General features: G+C 37.0%; 1 protein-coding gene across 1 annotated transcript in view; it reads left to right on the plus strand.

Moving 5' to 3' along the window:
- The window catches only part of LOC120631161, a 147,478-nt gene that overhangs the window by 78,103 nt on the left and 52,015 nt on the right, over window positions 1-17,360 (plus strand). Inside the window, exon 2 of the mRNA XM_039900619.1 lies at window positions 16,844-16,884. The gene's annotated coding sequence lies outside the window, so the exon portion shown is untranslated. The remainder of the gene's footprint in view (window positions 1-16,843; window positions 16,885-17,360) is intronic.

Raw genomic sequence — 17,360 nt, forward strand, 5'->3', positions numbered from 1 at the left:
CGTCAGATAAACAAGTAACCGCTAGCTAAAAAAATATAGTTTTTGGCAACTACTGTTTTTTTTTTTTTTTTTTTTTTAAAGTATATAGACAAGTGCTTGACTGCAATCACACCTGATGGTAAATGATGATGCAGCCTAAGATGAAGCGCGCTTGCCTAGAAGATGCCTATTCACTCTTGATTTGAAGGTACCCAGATTATAGGTATCAGGGAAGACGGAAGATGGGAGGGCATTCCAGGCCTTTGCGGTGCGGATCAGAAAGGAAGAAGCAAAACGCTTCGTACGTGTTGATGGTATTTCAACCACGTAACGGTGCAGATTCTTTCGGTGCCTCGCAGTTCGATGGTAGAAAGGAGATGGTTTGACCAAATCGAATAGCTCCTGAGCACACTCTCCGAAATGTATCTTGTAGAAAACAGCCAGACAAGCAACCTTGCGCCGGTGTTCAAGGCTTTGAAGTCTACTGACTACAAGGTCGTTGCCAATGAGTCTCCTAGCACGACGATCCACCGAATCCAAAGCATCGAGCTGGTACTTGGCAGAGCCATCCCATAAATGGCTGCAGTACTCCATGCACGACCGAACCTGAGCTTGGTACAGGGTTAGAAGCTGTTCTGGCGTGAAGTATCGCTTAACTTTGTTGAGGATGCCAAGTTTTTTGCCAGCAGTTTTAGCTTTGGACTCGATGCATTGTCCAAAGTTTAGATTGGACGAAATGCTGATACCTAGGAGCTCAATACTATTCGTGATTGGCACAGATACATTTCGGAAAGTCGGAGTTAGGGGGAACGGACTCCGTTTGGCGGAAAACAAACACGCTTGGGTTTTGGAAGCATTAAACTGTACCAGATTAGTGTCACCCCAATCGGACACCTCGCTTAAGGCCAGATTAACGCGTTCCACCAAGGCCTCTCTGAGCACAAGAGTTTCTTCTCCACTAGCTCGTGGACTGGACATGTATCTAACCGTCACAGTGCTGTCATCTGCATACCCAAAGATGCCGGGTTTTAACAGATCATTTATATGCAGCAGGAAGAGCGTAGCGGAAAGAACCGATCCCTGAGGGACACCAGCGTTGATGGCCATTAGGTCAGACGAGGACCCATCGACGACAACCCGAAAAAATCGTCCACTCAAGAAATCAGCGATCCAGTTGCAAAAACTAATGGGTAACCCGTAGGCTGGAAGCTTGTGCAGAAGACTTTCATGCCAGACACGGTCAAAAGCTTTCGATACATCGAGTGAAACGGCGAGCGCTTCACCGTGCTTATCCATGGCTTCACCCCAGATGTGCGTGGCATACACTAAAAGATCCCCTGTTGACCGATTTCGTCGAAAACCGTACTGACGGTCAGACAGGAGTTCGTTGTTTTCTAGGTATGCCAGAAGTCTGTTATTAAGTACACGCTCCAGACTTTTACATAATAAAGAGGTGATAGCAATTGGTCTGTAGTTAGATGGGTCGGCACGGCTACCCTTTTTTGGAACAGGTTGCACGTTGGCAATCTTCCAAGCTTTCGGGACCTGAGTGGTTTTAAGGGAGAGGCGGTATAAACGTGTTAAATAAATAAATGCCTGTTTAAATGCCTGCAAATAATAGGCAGCAAAAAGTGCTTCGTATAATGTATGCCTCATTAGGGCGACCCATATAATGTTGTTGTATCCTTTGTAACGTTCAAGCAAATAGACTGCGATATTGTGTTGGTGAATTTGTTGGTAATTGGGTTTACAGTGAGTATAGTAATATTTAAGCTAAACACAATTATTATTACGACAAATTTGAAAGTTTTAATAGCACAATGTATTGTTTGAAATTTAAAACATGGTACCGAAGCATGGGTACCGGATTCTGGTCTGGGGGGGCAAGTGAATTTTTACAGGTCAGATCGTCCTCGGCTGTTTTGTGTTTTTTTAAATGGCTTTCTGTAATCGATACCGAAGCTAAATCTGTATTTTTTCTTCATTTATGTTGGGGGGTATTCTTTTTTTATATTGTAGGTAATAATTGACCGAACTACCAGATGGCACACGACATGTGTCCATTTACTTGAGGCTGGGGTGATCTATCTTATATGCCTGTAATTACACCGGTGTTCTGTACTTAAACTTCGAAACATTGTCTAGTTGGGTTAAGATTAGCTTGTGGTAATTATAATGTAAAAGCTCTTATCGTTATCATTGCATCAACCTTTTACTCGCCCACTGCAGAGCACGGGTCTCCTCCCACAATGAGAAGGGGTTGAGACCGTAGTCCACCACGCTGACCCAGTGCAGATTGGTGGACTCCACGCACCTTTGAGAACATTATGTAGGCAGGTAGGAATGGAGGTTTCCTCACGATGTTTTCCTTCATTGTTGAAGCAAGTAATATTTCAATCATATAAAACGCACATAACTTAGAAAAGTAAGAGATGCGCTCAGATTCGAACTCGAGCCCCCGAAAGTAAATTTGAGCTCCTACCCAATGCGCTATCACCGCTTTGTTTAATTGCCTAAAACGCACGTAGCTCAGACAAGTTAGAGATACCTGTAGGGTACACTCGGGTCATCCTCGGTCCCCCAGAATGGGACGCCGAAGCCCTATTAGGTTATCAACGCATTTACACCGCACTCACGATTATCGTACTGCAATTACGCAAATTGTTTCTGGCTCAATTTACTTTCGTACACAAAGTACCGGATTATTGCCTATTTTAGCGATCAATGGAACATTGTCAGCCAATTGGAAAGCATTGCAATTATCATATTGTTGCTATTAAATTTTCGTGCTAATCCCTCTAATAATCTGTGTGCCAATGGGCCATTCCATTCAATAGTTATTTTTTACTAACAAAATGGAATTTAAGTCTACTAGCAGAAAAAAACTGCCTCGCATCCATTATTTTAAACAACGATTCGATAGATCTCGTGATTGTATTCTTTATTTATCATCATCATCATATCAACCCGTTACTGGGCAATAAAAGCGCACGGGTCTGCTCCTACAATGAGAAGGGTTTAGGCCGTAGTCAACCATGTTGGCTCAATGCAGATTGGTGGACACCAGATGCCTTTGAGATCATTATAAAGACCTATCAAGGATGCAGGTCCTCACGATGTCTTCCTTCACCGTTAAAGCAAGTGATATTTTAATTGCTTAAAACGCAATAACTTAGAGGAAAGTTAAAGGTGCGAGCCGAGATTAAAACTCGGCCCCCCGAAAGTTTACCCAAAGTCCTAACTACTGAGCTATCACGGCCGAGTGGCGCAGTGGGCAGCGACCCTGCTTTCTGAATCCAAGGCCGTGTATTCGATTCCCACAACTGGATAGTGTTTGTGTGATGAACATGAATGTTTTTCAGTTTCTGGGTGTTTATCTGTATATTATAAGTATTTATGTGTATTATATTCATAAAAATATTCATCAGCTATCTAAGTACCCATAACACAAGCTACGCTTACTTTGGGGCTAGATGGCGATGTGTGTATTGTCGTAGTAAATTTATTTATTTATTTATCACCGCTACTTTATCTATTAACAGACCCTAGTCACTGACGCTTTATTGGAGCTTATACAAAACATAATCATCATTAAAATATTTTTTTAAGTATCAAAAGTGCCTTCTAAAATGAGTATTCGTGAACAAAGCTGCGAATTTTAGCAAATCTAGGCCTTGACTACTCATTTTTTCCAAATAAAAGTAACTAGTTGTACCCTGTGGCTTCACCCACCAAAATTACTGGACTCAGTGTACTATTGCATAATTATCAACTTTCCTCAATAAATTAGATACCTAATGTAAAGATTTTTTCGATCTTATTGGTAGTACGAAATATACAAACACATACCACGTGTGTTCTTAGCAGCGTCTGCCCAATTAGAAGAAGCGCGCGTTCGACTAACTCCTGTGATTGGTTGAACGTAGGACGCGAGCTGTGATGCCACTCAGAAAGCAATTTGAGCGTCACGATGTGATGTAGCTTACTTTACTTGCAAAATTAAAAACCAAACTGTTTATACTTCGAGAAAATTAAAGTTAAATTACAACTTGAAATAAATCCTTATAAAACCAGCCTGCCGACATGTTGAAGCCACAGGGCACAACTAGTTACTTTTATTTGCAGAAAATGGGTAGTCAAGGCCTAGATTTGCTAAAATTTGCAGCTTTGTTCACGAATACTCATTTTAGAAGGCACTTTTGATACTTAAAAAAATATTTTAATGATGATTATGTTTTGTATAAGCTCCAATAAAGCGTCAGTGACTAGGGTCTGTTAATAGATGAAGTAGCGGTGATAGCTCAGTAGTTAGGACTTTGGGTAAACTTTCGGGGGGCCGAGTTTTAGCTCTATATTTCTTCCTTTTATCCGAAATGAGGCCTGTGCCTAAAGCAGTGGGATATTATAAGGCGAATGAAGATGAATATAAAAAAATTATAGTCATTACTTATATGTAAATACTACTCCGTAATAACAATTCAAAGGTAAAGTCCCAATATATTTCTATGAATATCTAACTTGTTATATTCATGAGGTCGTTTGGATTGATTTGGGTGCTATTAAGGGCGCTTCAAATTAATCAATCCCGAGAACACGATCTATTTAATTCGCATTCTATTTGGCTGCAAACGACAATGCCTTATATACGACAATGGACTATGGCGCTATTGTGCGGTCCTGTTAATTGTGGAGGAATTATTTTATATTTTGAATATAATTATAGAAGGTTAGTTTTAAAGTAGGACTAGAACTCGACCCATTAAAAAATCAATAATACTCGATCTAGGAATGTAATTATAAATACCGTAAACTTCAGTTTTCGTACGAAGATTACTTAAAAATAAAAAAACCTTACTTACTTAAAAATAAAACGGACTCACTGACGAAGGGCTCTGTATCAATATCCATGAAAATTTATTTATTTATGCATTTGTTTGCATAGCGCTCAGAAAATTTCAACTGTCTTACTATCATGGTTCATGAGATAGCCTGGTGAAAGAGGGACAGACAGACGGACGGACAGCGGAGTCTTAGGAATCACCATCATCATCATGTTCGCCGCTCATTACCACTTCAGCTTCGTGACTAGTTATGCTTTGTCCGTAAATTAATATAAATTCCCAAATTACTCCAGTGTCGATCGGTACCACGCAGTGGCGTGCATAGAGTGAATGCAGATGATATAAAATGAAGAAAATTTCCAGTACGAGTTATAAAATCTTAAGGATAGGCATTGTCAGTGTTATAAAAAGCCTACCCTTAAGTATTTATAATTCGTACTGGAGATGTTCTTCATTTTGTATCACCTGCATAACCTGTGCATACCCTCTATGCACGCCACTGGTACCACGGTATTTATAAGACCACACAACGCGCCAGTGATGTCGTCTAAAGTAAATCTTGATGAAGCTACCTTTAAAATACTAGTAATAACTAATAACACAAATATTCCACTGTCTTGCTAGTCATACCCCATGAGCACACACACTGCACGCTTCTTCTTCTTCTTCTTTTGATTTATGGCTTTTCGTAGTGCCAAAACAGCACAATGTACTTTGCCAGTGTCAAGTAGCTTGGAAAAGGCACGAACTAGAGTGGTCAGTAAAGAAAAAGAAATGTCTATTTCATAACTTCGACCTGCAATAGTAGTTGTTTGTGAAATTAACTTCGTTCCCCAACTTTGGACACCCAGTTGACAGTTGACAGCTGACAGTTGACAGTTGACAGCTAACATTTGACTCTCCTCCACCACCACCTCTGTTTACTACCTATACACTACATCGCTTCCTTAATTTAATTTAAACCATTTGAAATAAAAAGAGATTCCTTACGTTTTTATTAAGTAGGTACTCATGCATAATTATATTTATATATAATGATTAGAATACACAAATCTAAATAAAATTATTATCAATCTGTACACTACGATACCCAAAAATATGATCTGTTACAGATGTGTGATAAAAATCAAAGAGTTGTTGTAAACTTTTATACATTTCTGTGTGAAATTCGTTAACTTTTAGCTGTAAAACTTAAATCACAATCGAAATAGGTTTCAGGGTAGGGTAGAGAAATATAGTGGCTAAAGTTGGAAAGAGATAAATTTAGCCGTTTGATATTTATATGTTTGACCTAATTTTGAAGTTTAAGTGACTCTACATCAAGTTATAAATAGGTGACTGACATTATTCCATTTCAGAATATAATTCTAGCGTTAGATTTAATGAACCATGCATAAACCCTGTTTACATTATATCATCATATCGACCCATTATGGGCCCACTCCAGGGAACGGGTTTCCTCCCACTATGAGAAGAGGTTAAGGTTTGGTGGTTGATTAATGTTGTTTTATATGATATCAGTAGCGCTCTAAACCTAGATTGTAATTTGTATAGCTGCACTACAATTACTCTAGTTAAATAATGTAAACACGCTATAGACTACAACTTGCTACGAATGTGCGTGTAACGGTGTAATAATGTCGGCCGATTGGCGCAGTGTCCAGCGACCCTGCTTTCTGTGTCCAAGGCCGTGGGTTCGATTCTCACAACTGGAAAAATGTTTGAATGTTATTTAGTGTCTCGGTGTTCATTTTTATTTTATAAGTATTTATGTATATTAATTATAAAAATATTCATCAGTTATCTAAGTAACCATAACACAAGCTACGCTTACTTTGGGGCTAGATGATGATGCGTTTATTGTCGTGTTCTATAACTTAAACTTTTTATAACTATGACATTTTGAAAAATTTACTTATAATTCTTATTTAATATACTTAATGTAATCACACCTGGTAAGTGATGATGCAATATAAGGTGGTAAAAGGCTAACCTATTAGGTGCAGGGCAGTTATTAGTAACCAGCCACTTAATCGGTTTCTTCGCGACGTCGTACCTGTATGCTACATTGCTTTGAGGCACGTGATTGTCGGTAAAGTAACTAACCACGGCTGTAGCTTCCGACCAGATAATAATATAATAGTTTTAAAGAAAATAATACTGAAGAAAATAATACGAAAACTTTTACCTGCATTTAAAAATAAAATATGTATGTTTCCTTAATCAAAATGTAGAAAACGGTACTCTTAACACAGAGACAGCACTTCATCGAGCTAGATAGATCGTCAATATTTTGCAAATACAATATGACCTTAATTTCCCATCGCAATAGCACTTTATAACCTCCGACGACACCATTATAAGTGATGAATCATCCAATAATAGCGCACCATTCCGGAAACGCTACCGTGCGATAAAATTGAGGAGAATTTCTCTCTGAAAATCGGGATTTTAGAGAAAAAGAAAGCTCGCTTGGTACACGTAAATTATCGTCTCTTATATGACAGTATAAGCGGCGATAGCCTAGTAGTTGGGACTTCGGAATTACTTTTGGGCGGGCGAGTTCAAATCCTAGCACGCGCCCCTAACTTTTTTAAGTTATGTGCGTTATGTACAATAAATATCACTTGTGACACCGGTGAAAGAAAGATCGTGAGGAAACCTGCATGTATGAGAGCTCTCTATAATGCTCTCAAAGGTGTATGGAGTCCAACAATCCACACTGGGCTAGCTTGGTTGATCACGGCCTTAACCCTTCTCATGTGTTTCACCCGTGCCGGGCAGTGGGCCGATAATGGGTTAATATGATGATGATATGACTGCATAAAAGTCTTCTCTCAATTAGCGACTCATAAATTCCCGCGCAGCGTTGACTCGTTTCGTTAACCAGTGGATAACACGTGCCCAGTCAAACACGAGTCGTTAACGTGTGGACATCCACATCGTCAACTAGTGTACAGTTTGCATCGACTCTTAGTGCTACCACAGCAGTCAGCTGCGCACGGTCAATACGTCATCAACGAGTAGTGGGGTAGATGGGAATGATGAATATTTTCACAATTCTTATAACAATTAACTTTGTGCTACACGACATAAGGCTCAATTTTCCATGCTTCTTCAATTTGAGTGAAATTCGTGTCCAGTGTGCATCGTCGATATGGTGTGTGGCGGGGTTTAGAACCGATATGTTTTTGTAAATTAAATTCCTAAATCAATACGTCATTCCACTGCAGAATTTGAAACTGTCTGTTACTTTTTCGTTCCTAAGTATTAATCGGCTTTTGCGCGACATCGTACGTGAACGCCAAATCGCTAAGCGGTACGTCTCTGTCGGTAGGGTGGTTACAAAGGAAGCCTCCCACCTGCCAAATGCACCAGTGGTACCAAAGTTGGTTGGTGGTGGTTACAAAGGTGCATAGTGACATAGTTTACAATATAAAATATCATCATGAAGGTTACCTTCTGTTTCCAATTTCATGACAACCAGTATAATTTTTTTACAGCCATGCATAGTTAACAAAATAATCCTGGAAATAGCCACCACACAGGTAGGTAGAAGGTAGGATGATATATTATTTTGTGCATGGCTATAAACATGCCATACTGATTGTCATGAAATTGGAAACGGAAGGTAACCACCTCCAAGATGATATATTATTTTGTAAACCATACATGGCTTTGTAGCATGTTTATAGCTGCAACTGTCATGAAATTAAAAACGGAGGGTAAACACCTTCAGAATGTTATATTATTTTGTAAACTATACATGGATTTGTAGCATGTTCATAGCTATACTGATTGTCATGAAATTGGAAACGGAGGGTAAAGACCTTCAGGATGTTATATTATTTTGTAAAGTATACATGGATTTATAGCATGTTTAAAGCTATATCGATTGTCATGAAATTTTAATCATGAGATAACAAAAGATTCCCGCGTGATTTTTAAGGAACCTTAACAAGTACGGGTGAAATAGCGGGCACCAATCCATCGAACAATATACAAGTAAACACAATATTTATTGCATTTATTAGAACCCAAAAAGCTATTTTCCTTAGCAGACAAATATACTGCGAAACAAGCATGAGATTTAATATAAGCTCTAGATGATTGTTCCATAAATATTAACGATATGATAACGATTCCGATATCAGGGAAATCCAAATAGGGGATTATTTGGATGGCGTGAGGTAGAAAGCATTTCCATTGCGGTGTTCCAACTTGACTGAACGGTTTTATCCGAAAGGTAAGGACTTTTTTTTATATTTATATGTAACTGCTGTTGCCCCCGATCTTAGTCCGCGTTATTAACACATTCTTTGGGAACTGTTTGTTTTCCTGGGATAAAAAGTAGCCTTTCAACTAACTCAGTGCCAAATACAAAAGACGATTGGTTACTTATTTAGGGCGTAAAGTATGGACAAACAAACGGATATATTGAAAAATGGACAGACCGGTAGGTGGTGTATAGTAAAAACATATATGCTTCTAAGTAAATAAACTAAACCAATACGTTATGATATTAATATACTAATATATATAACAATAAAATACATATTATCGTTATTAAACCAATACAAATTAATGTCGCTACTAATTACTGTATCTAGCAAGGTGCAGGATAGAAGCAGGTTACTTTGCGGAAATCCATAATATATTATGAAAATTAAGCTTAATTGTTAAGTAACACAACAAACAAACAATTATTCATTAACAATTATTCATTGTAAAATCAACATCTCCTGAAGATGCTCCGGTTTCGGAGCGAAACGTGCGTAGAGGGTACATTGCTGAGGATCTGTTCGGTGTGGAGTATACGGATTGAAGAAATTATAAATTACACCATACAGATTAACCTGCTGTTCGCGGAGTATAGCAAATTAAACTTAATTTTCATAATCTAGCAAGGTATTTTTGACGTCGATTTTATATGAATCTAGTTTCGTTGTTTACGTTGTATTTCAATAGGAAGTTCATAAGTAAAAGAGTTTTTAAAATGCTTGGTACGATGAGCAGGCATTTGGAGATTCTCTCGGATGACCGAAAAGGTCCGCCTCGAACAAGAAATTGGAACTTCTCCTTTATAACAAACATTACTAAGCCTCCGCTGTTTATCTGTCCGTCCATCCATCGGTCTGTCTGACAGCGGGCTTTATATCATAAGCATTAATAGGTAGAGAACTCCGGTCTCCGGCGTTTTACATAGGGATTTTAAAAACGCGGATTCAGTCATTATCACAGCCTACACGGCTAGCATGGGCAAAAGACAATTGTATCCCCGGGCAAAGGATAAAAATTTAACTTCTCCCACATCTTTATCAACTCTCACAGCACTGGCGCACAAGTGGAAATAATATCCATATGTGTAATAATAAACGAGTGCAAACTTTTCCTATTCCATGTTCCCGTGCTTTAGCAAGTGGACACTCTAATTATACCCATTTGTCAGGGGATATAATTTTTATCTCCTGCCCGTGCTAGCCCTTTTTTTTTTTTTTTTTTTTTTTTGTCGTGGTGGAAAAGCTTTATGGCTACCTCTGTCCTTTTGGGCAGGACAGAGGTTATGTGGGACTCGTTTACCCGAACTAAAAACCACCACGGCATGTCCCTCTCGTTGGATTTATTGGACGTCCGGGGAACCCGTTGTACACTTCCCAGACGTCTACCAACAACCCCAGCTGATTGCCAGGGCTACTAAGCAAAGGAGGAGGTGATCAGGACAGCTTGACCCCCCCTCAGACAGCAGGGAGACTCGTATAGGGACGGGTAGCTAGGCTGTGAGAGGTATATATTTCATCATTGTTCTTCTATAAGAATTAGGTGACCGTTGCTTATTGTTGTATTATTTCAAATTATAGTTTCATATCTATCTAAAGTTCTTTATTACATGAGAGGAATTTCAGTTAGAAACCTGATCCTGAACCTTTGGCGTAAAGGTCTAATTACACCCAAAGAAGCCTGTATATTTTTAATTATTCCACTATGGAGTGACTATGGATCAAAATTTAAAAATTTACCGTGTAAGTACGTGTCATATATGATTGCCGAAATCCATTCACCTAATATTGGGTTCTAAATTACTCATTGTTTTGCCTTTTGCCAAATGGCAAAACAATGAGAAAGTTTGAGCAAAATTAGCATACCCGAAAGATAAAAAAAATCCAATGTTAGTATATCAATATCATATATTAATCTTTTGATTTTCGATATATTTAATCATGTACTTTGTTGACTTACAAACCAGGGAATTCAAGAAAATTTGCGTGTATTTGGAATATGACTATTCCATTAAAAACGGCAATTTGATAGGTAAGACAAGACATGACCATGTACCATGACGTATTTTTCGCTAGTCAATATCGAAAACACAATCTTAAAAAGTCTGTAACGACACCATTTTGTATAATAAATCAACCAATAATAGCCCTATTCAACAAACGCGGGCGTGCGATGAAATTTCGACCCAGTTTTTAAGAGAAAAGCCCGAAGTATGTAAGCGATTTAATATACGGCTTACATGCCGCTTCCATAAATATTAACGATATGCTAACGGAACTGATATTGCGGAATAATAAAATGGTGTAGGTATATTGTGGTTGTAAATAGAATGTATCAAAAATCAATTAGAAATGAGATAGAATCTTTCAATTTTCGTACGAATTCAAAAATCTTGATTTCGTCAGCCTTTTTTGTTTTTAAAAGATCCCGTAGGAACAGTTTATTTGATAGATGTGTGACATTTAGTTTAGGTGTAGTTCAACAGATAATTTAAGGTTGTGTTTTATTCATGTAAAAATTCGGATATAGGTTTTAAAAAAGCTTTTTCAATGTAGTGAAATTAATCTCTAAAAAGAACTGTTTTGTTTAGGTGTAATCTTAAAAAAATTTAAACTCGCGATTGGTATGAATTACAAGTATTTTACTGCTATATTAATACTCTTGAAGATAAAACTATTTATTTGAATAAGAATTAATACTGCAACGCTAATGAACTTATGTTTCTTCCGGCGCGGCGTTCTAATAAAATTTTGGACCATAAAAGCTGCAATTGCGACTTAACTATGACATTTAAATATATTTACTTGCGGACTTTTTGTGGGATATAATGAATACTTTAATCATGTAATTAATTATATTTATATAATATGTATATCTCAGCGCCGCGCACGCCAAGCAATGGATGAATTTTGCTACTTTGGGTTACATTATTGCAATTTTCTTGAAGATGTCAATTTTGATGATTATAACTTAAAGCTAATATTACTTCCTGAGAGTTATTTTTCTTTTTAACGAAAAAATGGTTTAAGTCTAATACTTTTGGAGCATATTCGATTCAAACAAACAAACAAAAAATCCTCCACTTAATAAATAATAAAAGGCATAGAATACCATTTAAAGCCTTTTTTCACCTTAACAATAAACGCTATTGTGTCTAAATTTAAAAAACCTATGTTGATATATTGGAGAATATGGTGTATATTTTTTATTTTAGTGTATTACTAACTTATCTTACTCTAGATATTAATAATTGTAACTGTAAACAGTAAGACAGTACTTAAACTGGTCATTTCTACTTCTTTCTTTATGTTTCTGTTATTATTATATTTTGTATATGTTAATTTTGTGGTATACAAAGAAAGAGTTTAATAATAATAAAAAACTAGGACCATTGCAATAGAGCAGATAATAATTGGCAACTAAGAAAGATTTTTGCATATCTTTGCTACAAGTTAGGTTGGATTTGTTAAACAAATTCAACGAAGAAGAAGGACATGAGGCGGCCTTATCGCTTAGTAGGGAAAAAAAGAAGAGGAGAATAGACTGCTGGTGGTACAAATTTATTCTTCATTCGAAAGACTCAGTTTATTTGAATTGTAATTCAACTTTTATTTAGAAAGCATGTTTAAATCCAAAAAATCTCCGTAGTTACGAGCATGAAGTGAGCAAAATTGGTGTTGCACGGAAAGCACGTTAAGCTGTCAGTCCTGGTACATGGGATAGTAATGCAGCGTATGGACAGCTTCGTGGATTTATACTCCTTAATCCTCTCACCTCTCTCTTATAAAAGGGGATACCTGTGCCCAGCAGTAAAACATTGTGAGACTGGAGGTTGAAATAACCGTATTATACAAATGAATAGACAAAAGATTTTAATTCTCGGATGAAATCCAAATTTATCGCTCATTTTCAAGATACAAAACCAAACAGACAACAGCTAAGGAAATAATGCGAAATTAATTTAGCTCGAAACACAAGTTAGCAACGCTCTCTCAGAGGCTATTATTATTGTAATTAATTAGTTACGTGATTGTTTATGACAGTACTTGGTAATTAATTTTAATAATTCTACAACAAGGGTCGCTCGGTTGCTGTAATAACTTTTTATGTAACGAAATGTATAGAAGCGCATTTATGCAAGTAATCTGCTTCTTTGAAGAAAAGCTTGCACACGGATTGCACTTGCTTATAGATAGCAACTATGAGGTTTCGATAGATTTAGTTTAGCATTTCGCACTAACAATTCCATTTTAAAAGAACGATTGGAACGAATGAACGAAACGATGAATATCAAGGAACGACTTTCGTCTACGGTGCAGTTACGCATATTCAAGTTTTTTGGCCACATCTCAAGGAATGAGGGGTCGATTGAACGATTGGTGGTGCAAGGACAGGTTGAAGGAAAAGGGGCAAGAGGGCGGTCACCTACTCGTTGGATAGATACGGTGAAATCGCTGACCCAGACAACTGTGGTAGAATGTTTTCGACACGCTACCAACCGCCAAAAGTGGAGAAGACTCGCGCGGGAAGCCGTGCAATCCAATGATGCCTAGCGCCATGAAATTCATCTCAGCAGCCACGACCACTCTGCCAAGAGTGCACGACTAAGAAGAAGAAGTTTAGCAGTAGAGCTTCTGAATTTATGCTGCTTTTGGCACGTTAGGGAAAAATGATGAAAGTAAAATTTTTACTATGCGCGCGCACACCGTCACGAAAAATAGTCAACAATTTTGTTTTTCATTAAAAGGTTTGACACTGTACTTACACTTTGAATTGTCAAAGTCTGCAGGCTCATTCCGGTGATTTAATTGATTCAATTGTACAAACAAAAATCTCAAATTTTAATGACTTGGTTGGTTGGTTTTCTGATAAAGAGATAACTAGATAATGCATTATAATTAATCGTTCAATGTATTAAATACCTTTTTCTATTGTAAGAGTAGTTTTTTCTACAAACGCAGAATAAGGCGAAAATTAAATTTTTGAAAAGATTTTTATCTTGTTACACCAAAGAAGTATAACTTCTAACGCGTGTAACATAAGTACACACTTTTTGATCGATCTGTTTTGGTTTTTTGTTGAAGACAAATCACGAAAATAACAATACAGCAAATACATGTACTAACAATAATATATTATTATAAAAAAAAATTATATAAATTAACCGAGTAAGTTTCTCCAAAGAGACCCAGAAAGAAGAAATCTTGGAGAAATCAATATGACTAGGTGGCTAAAATAAAATAGAAAAGTCCTTACAATCATAAAAATACGACCCAGTAGATATGATTCAGAAGAGTAAATTGTACCTAAGTGTAAAAGGAAATGGCAGAAAAGGGAAAATTCTACGTAAGTTTTGCGCTTCATTAGTGCGCCCTATTTTCGCACTTACATCCCAGCCGGTCGGTTGCCTCATTTAAGTTTTTTAACCCATATAAAAAGAACTTGAATTTATCATAACTTACAAAATCTCAGATTTTATGTGATTTTAATTAATGTTTAACATGATATGTGGGACACTTTTTTTGAAATGACCGTCGACATTTTCTTTCAATCATCATGATACGTAAAATTTTAAGTGTAAAATAAGTGTTTCCCTCTCACCTTTTTACCAAACTGCACGGTATCGTAAGCGAGTGTACCTTCTCTTTATCTTTTACTAGCTGTTGCCCGCGACTTTGCCTGTGTTTGTTTTTGTTTTTTGAGACACATGGACATTAAATTTAGGTGTAGTTGTACTGAAATTTTTCAGTTGTGTATTCTTATAAAAAAAAAAAAAACTATTCGCATAAACAATATTTGAAAAGAACTGTCTGACCAGTCTCAGCTCCTCCTATCACTTACAAAAAATAGTAATCGTTATAGGACGAACCGGAATGGCACTGTTAGTTAATTTATTAAAGGTTAACGAAGAACATTTCTAACATTTTTCATATAGTCCTTGCGTAAAATCGTCAAACTTTTTCATTACCTCTCCCAAAGGAACTGAGCTTAATTTCGGGATAAAAAGTATCCTATATTACTTCTAACACTTCCAAGAATACGTGTACAAAGTTTCATGAGGATCGGTTAAGTAGTTTTTGCGTGAAAGCGTAACAAACAAACTTACAATGACATTTATAATATAAGTAGGGATAGGGATTATATTACTATATACTTATATTTATTCTAAATATTAGTTTTAGTTTGTAATTATTATTTCCCTAGACAAATATATTTTTCGTTCGTTGAAAAAAGAAAAGAATATACGTTAAAAAAATATATTATTATAAGTGTGAGTTTAGTTTTCAGATCACAGTATAGGGCCGAGATATTATTTATTATCTTTACTAAACCACTAGCTTGATATTAAACAAGTTAACAACCATCTTAATCCATCTACTAATGATGCAATGCTTAAGTAGAGGGCTTACCGTTTGCTCTTTGGAATTAGGCTACTAGTTTATTTGATCAGCTTAGTCACCTAGACTGGAGTTGCTAACGAAGCTCTCCCAAACTACTCGCAAGTTCGTCTATCTCAACTAGTAATTTACTCTCAAATAAGGTTAGTGTAGTAGTGCAGTTTAATAACCATGTTTTGTGGCCTCATAAATAAAATGTAGAGGCCCCTGACCTACTCTTGGAATCGATTTTATATCGTGATATAATTGAATGTGAATTAAAGCGGTGATAACCCAGTGGTTAAACCTTCAGCAACACTTTCGGAGGGCCAAGTTCGAGTCGGACACGGACCTTTAACTTTTCTAAGTTATGTGCGTTTTAAGCAATCATAAAATATCACTTGGTGCAAAGAATAAGGAAAACATCTAGAGGAAACCTGCATAATGTTCGCAAAGGTGTGTAGAGTCCACCAACCCGCATTGGGCCAGCGTGGTGAACCACGACCTTAACCCTTATTGTGGGAGGAGACCCGTGCCCTTTAGTGGGCCGGTAATTGTTCGATATGATGATGGTGATATTAAAATTAATTCACCTATCTCGTTAGTATTACCATTATTGATGTTCGCATGCTAATTCTAAACCAACGATACGCATAGCATGCGCGGATCAATTACCGAGTCGGGCCATAAATCCTCCGATAGAAAGGTGTTGGTATGTATAGGGGGTTTTTTGACACTAAATATATCAATACTTGACTGCAATCTCACTCGGTGATGATGCAGTCTAAGATGCGGGTTATGGCGGTTATATTAAACACATACCGATAGAGTGCTAACTAGCAACAGCCACCCCAAAGACCAGACTAGAGACTGAACCCGGGACCCTCACTTAAAACCACAACGTGAAATATCCAGTTAAGCCATCGGAGTTACATAATGTGTCTAAGTTTCAACGCTAGAAGCACCAAATGGCATTTAAAATCCCTAATCAGTTTCTAAGTGGCATCGTACCGGAACGCTAAATCGCTATGCAGAACCACCTTGTCCGTAGAATGGTAACTAGCCATTTCCGAAGCCTACTACTAAACAAATGTTAAATGATGAATAACTTTATTTATATTATGATTATTCACATGGTTTCAAATTATCATTGTTTGAAAAACAAGAAAGTAAAAAAAACAACACAATTTTTCCGAATTCTTCCTCCACTTGTATCATACACAAATCGTATACATTTCACGTTTCACTGAACTGACTAATGTTTTAATGCTTTAAATTCACGTGTTTTAACGTTTAAAAATGAAAATGTAAACTCCAAGCTTGTATTTGAGCGGTGAAAAGTCTGAAAATGTTTTATTTTCTCCACAGGACCCGGCGCGGGTGGATCTGGCGTATCAGTATCAACACAGGTGAGATATGAAATCTTTTAAGGCCATCGTATACATGACTCATTTAGCATCAGCGATCAGGGATATTGCGGCTGCATCGATGCAAAAAAATTGTTTTATTGCGATCGATTGCCTTAGTTCCGCATCGCTTTATTGACGACTTTATTTTATTTAGTTCCATAAATATTCATTAAATAGTTGATTATATTAAAATTTTATAAATAAGCTTCAAAATAGAATTATGTCAATAATCATGCCAATTTTAGACTTAACTTTTAGTAAATATTGTAGGTGCTAATTCTGTTGTACAAAAATCTCGAAACGAAACTAAAATACCATGTTTTTGACTACCTCCCTGGCGCAACGGTGAGCGCTGTGAATTTAAGCAGAAGGACTTGGGTTCGATTCCCGGCAGGGCAATTTTTAATGTATAATTTCTGAATTTTCTTTGGGCCGGTCAGGTGGGAGGCTTTGGCCGTGGCTAATAACCACCCTAC

Source organism: Pararge aegeria, chromosome 17 (genome assembly GCF_905163445.1).
Source record: "Pararge aegeria chromosome 17, ilParAegt1.1, whole genome shotgun sequence".
In the NCBI taxonomy this organism is placed as follows: Eukaryota; Metazoa; Arthropoda; class Insecta; order Lepidoptera; family Nymphalidae; genus Pararge; species Pararge aegeria.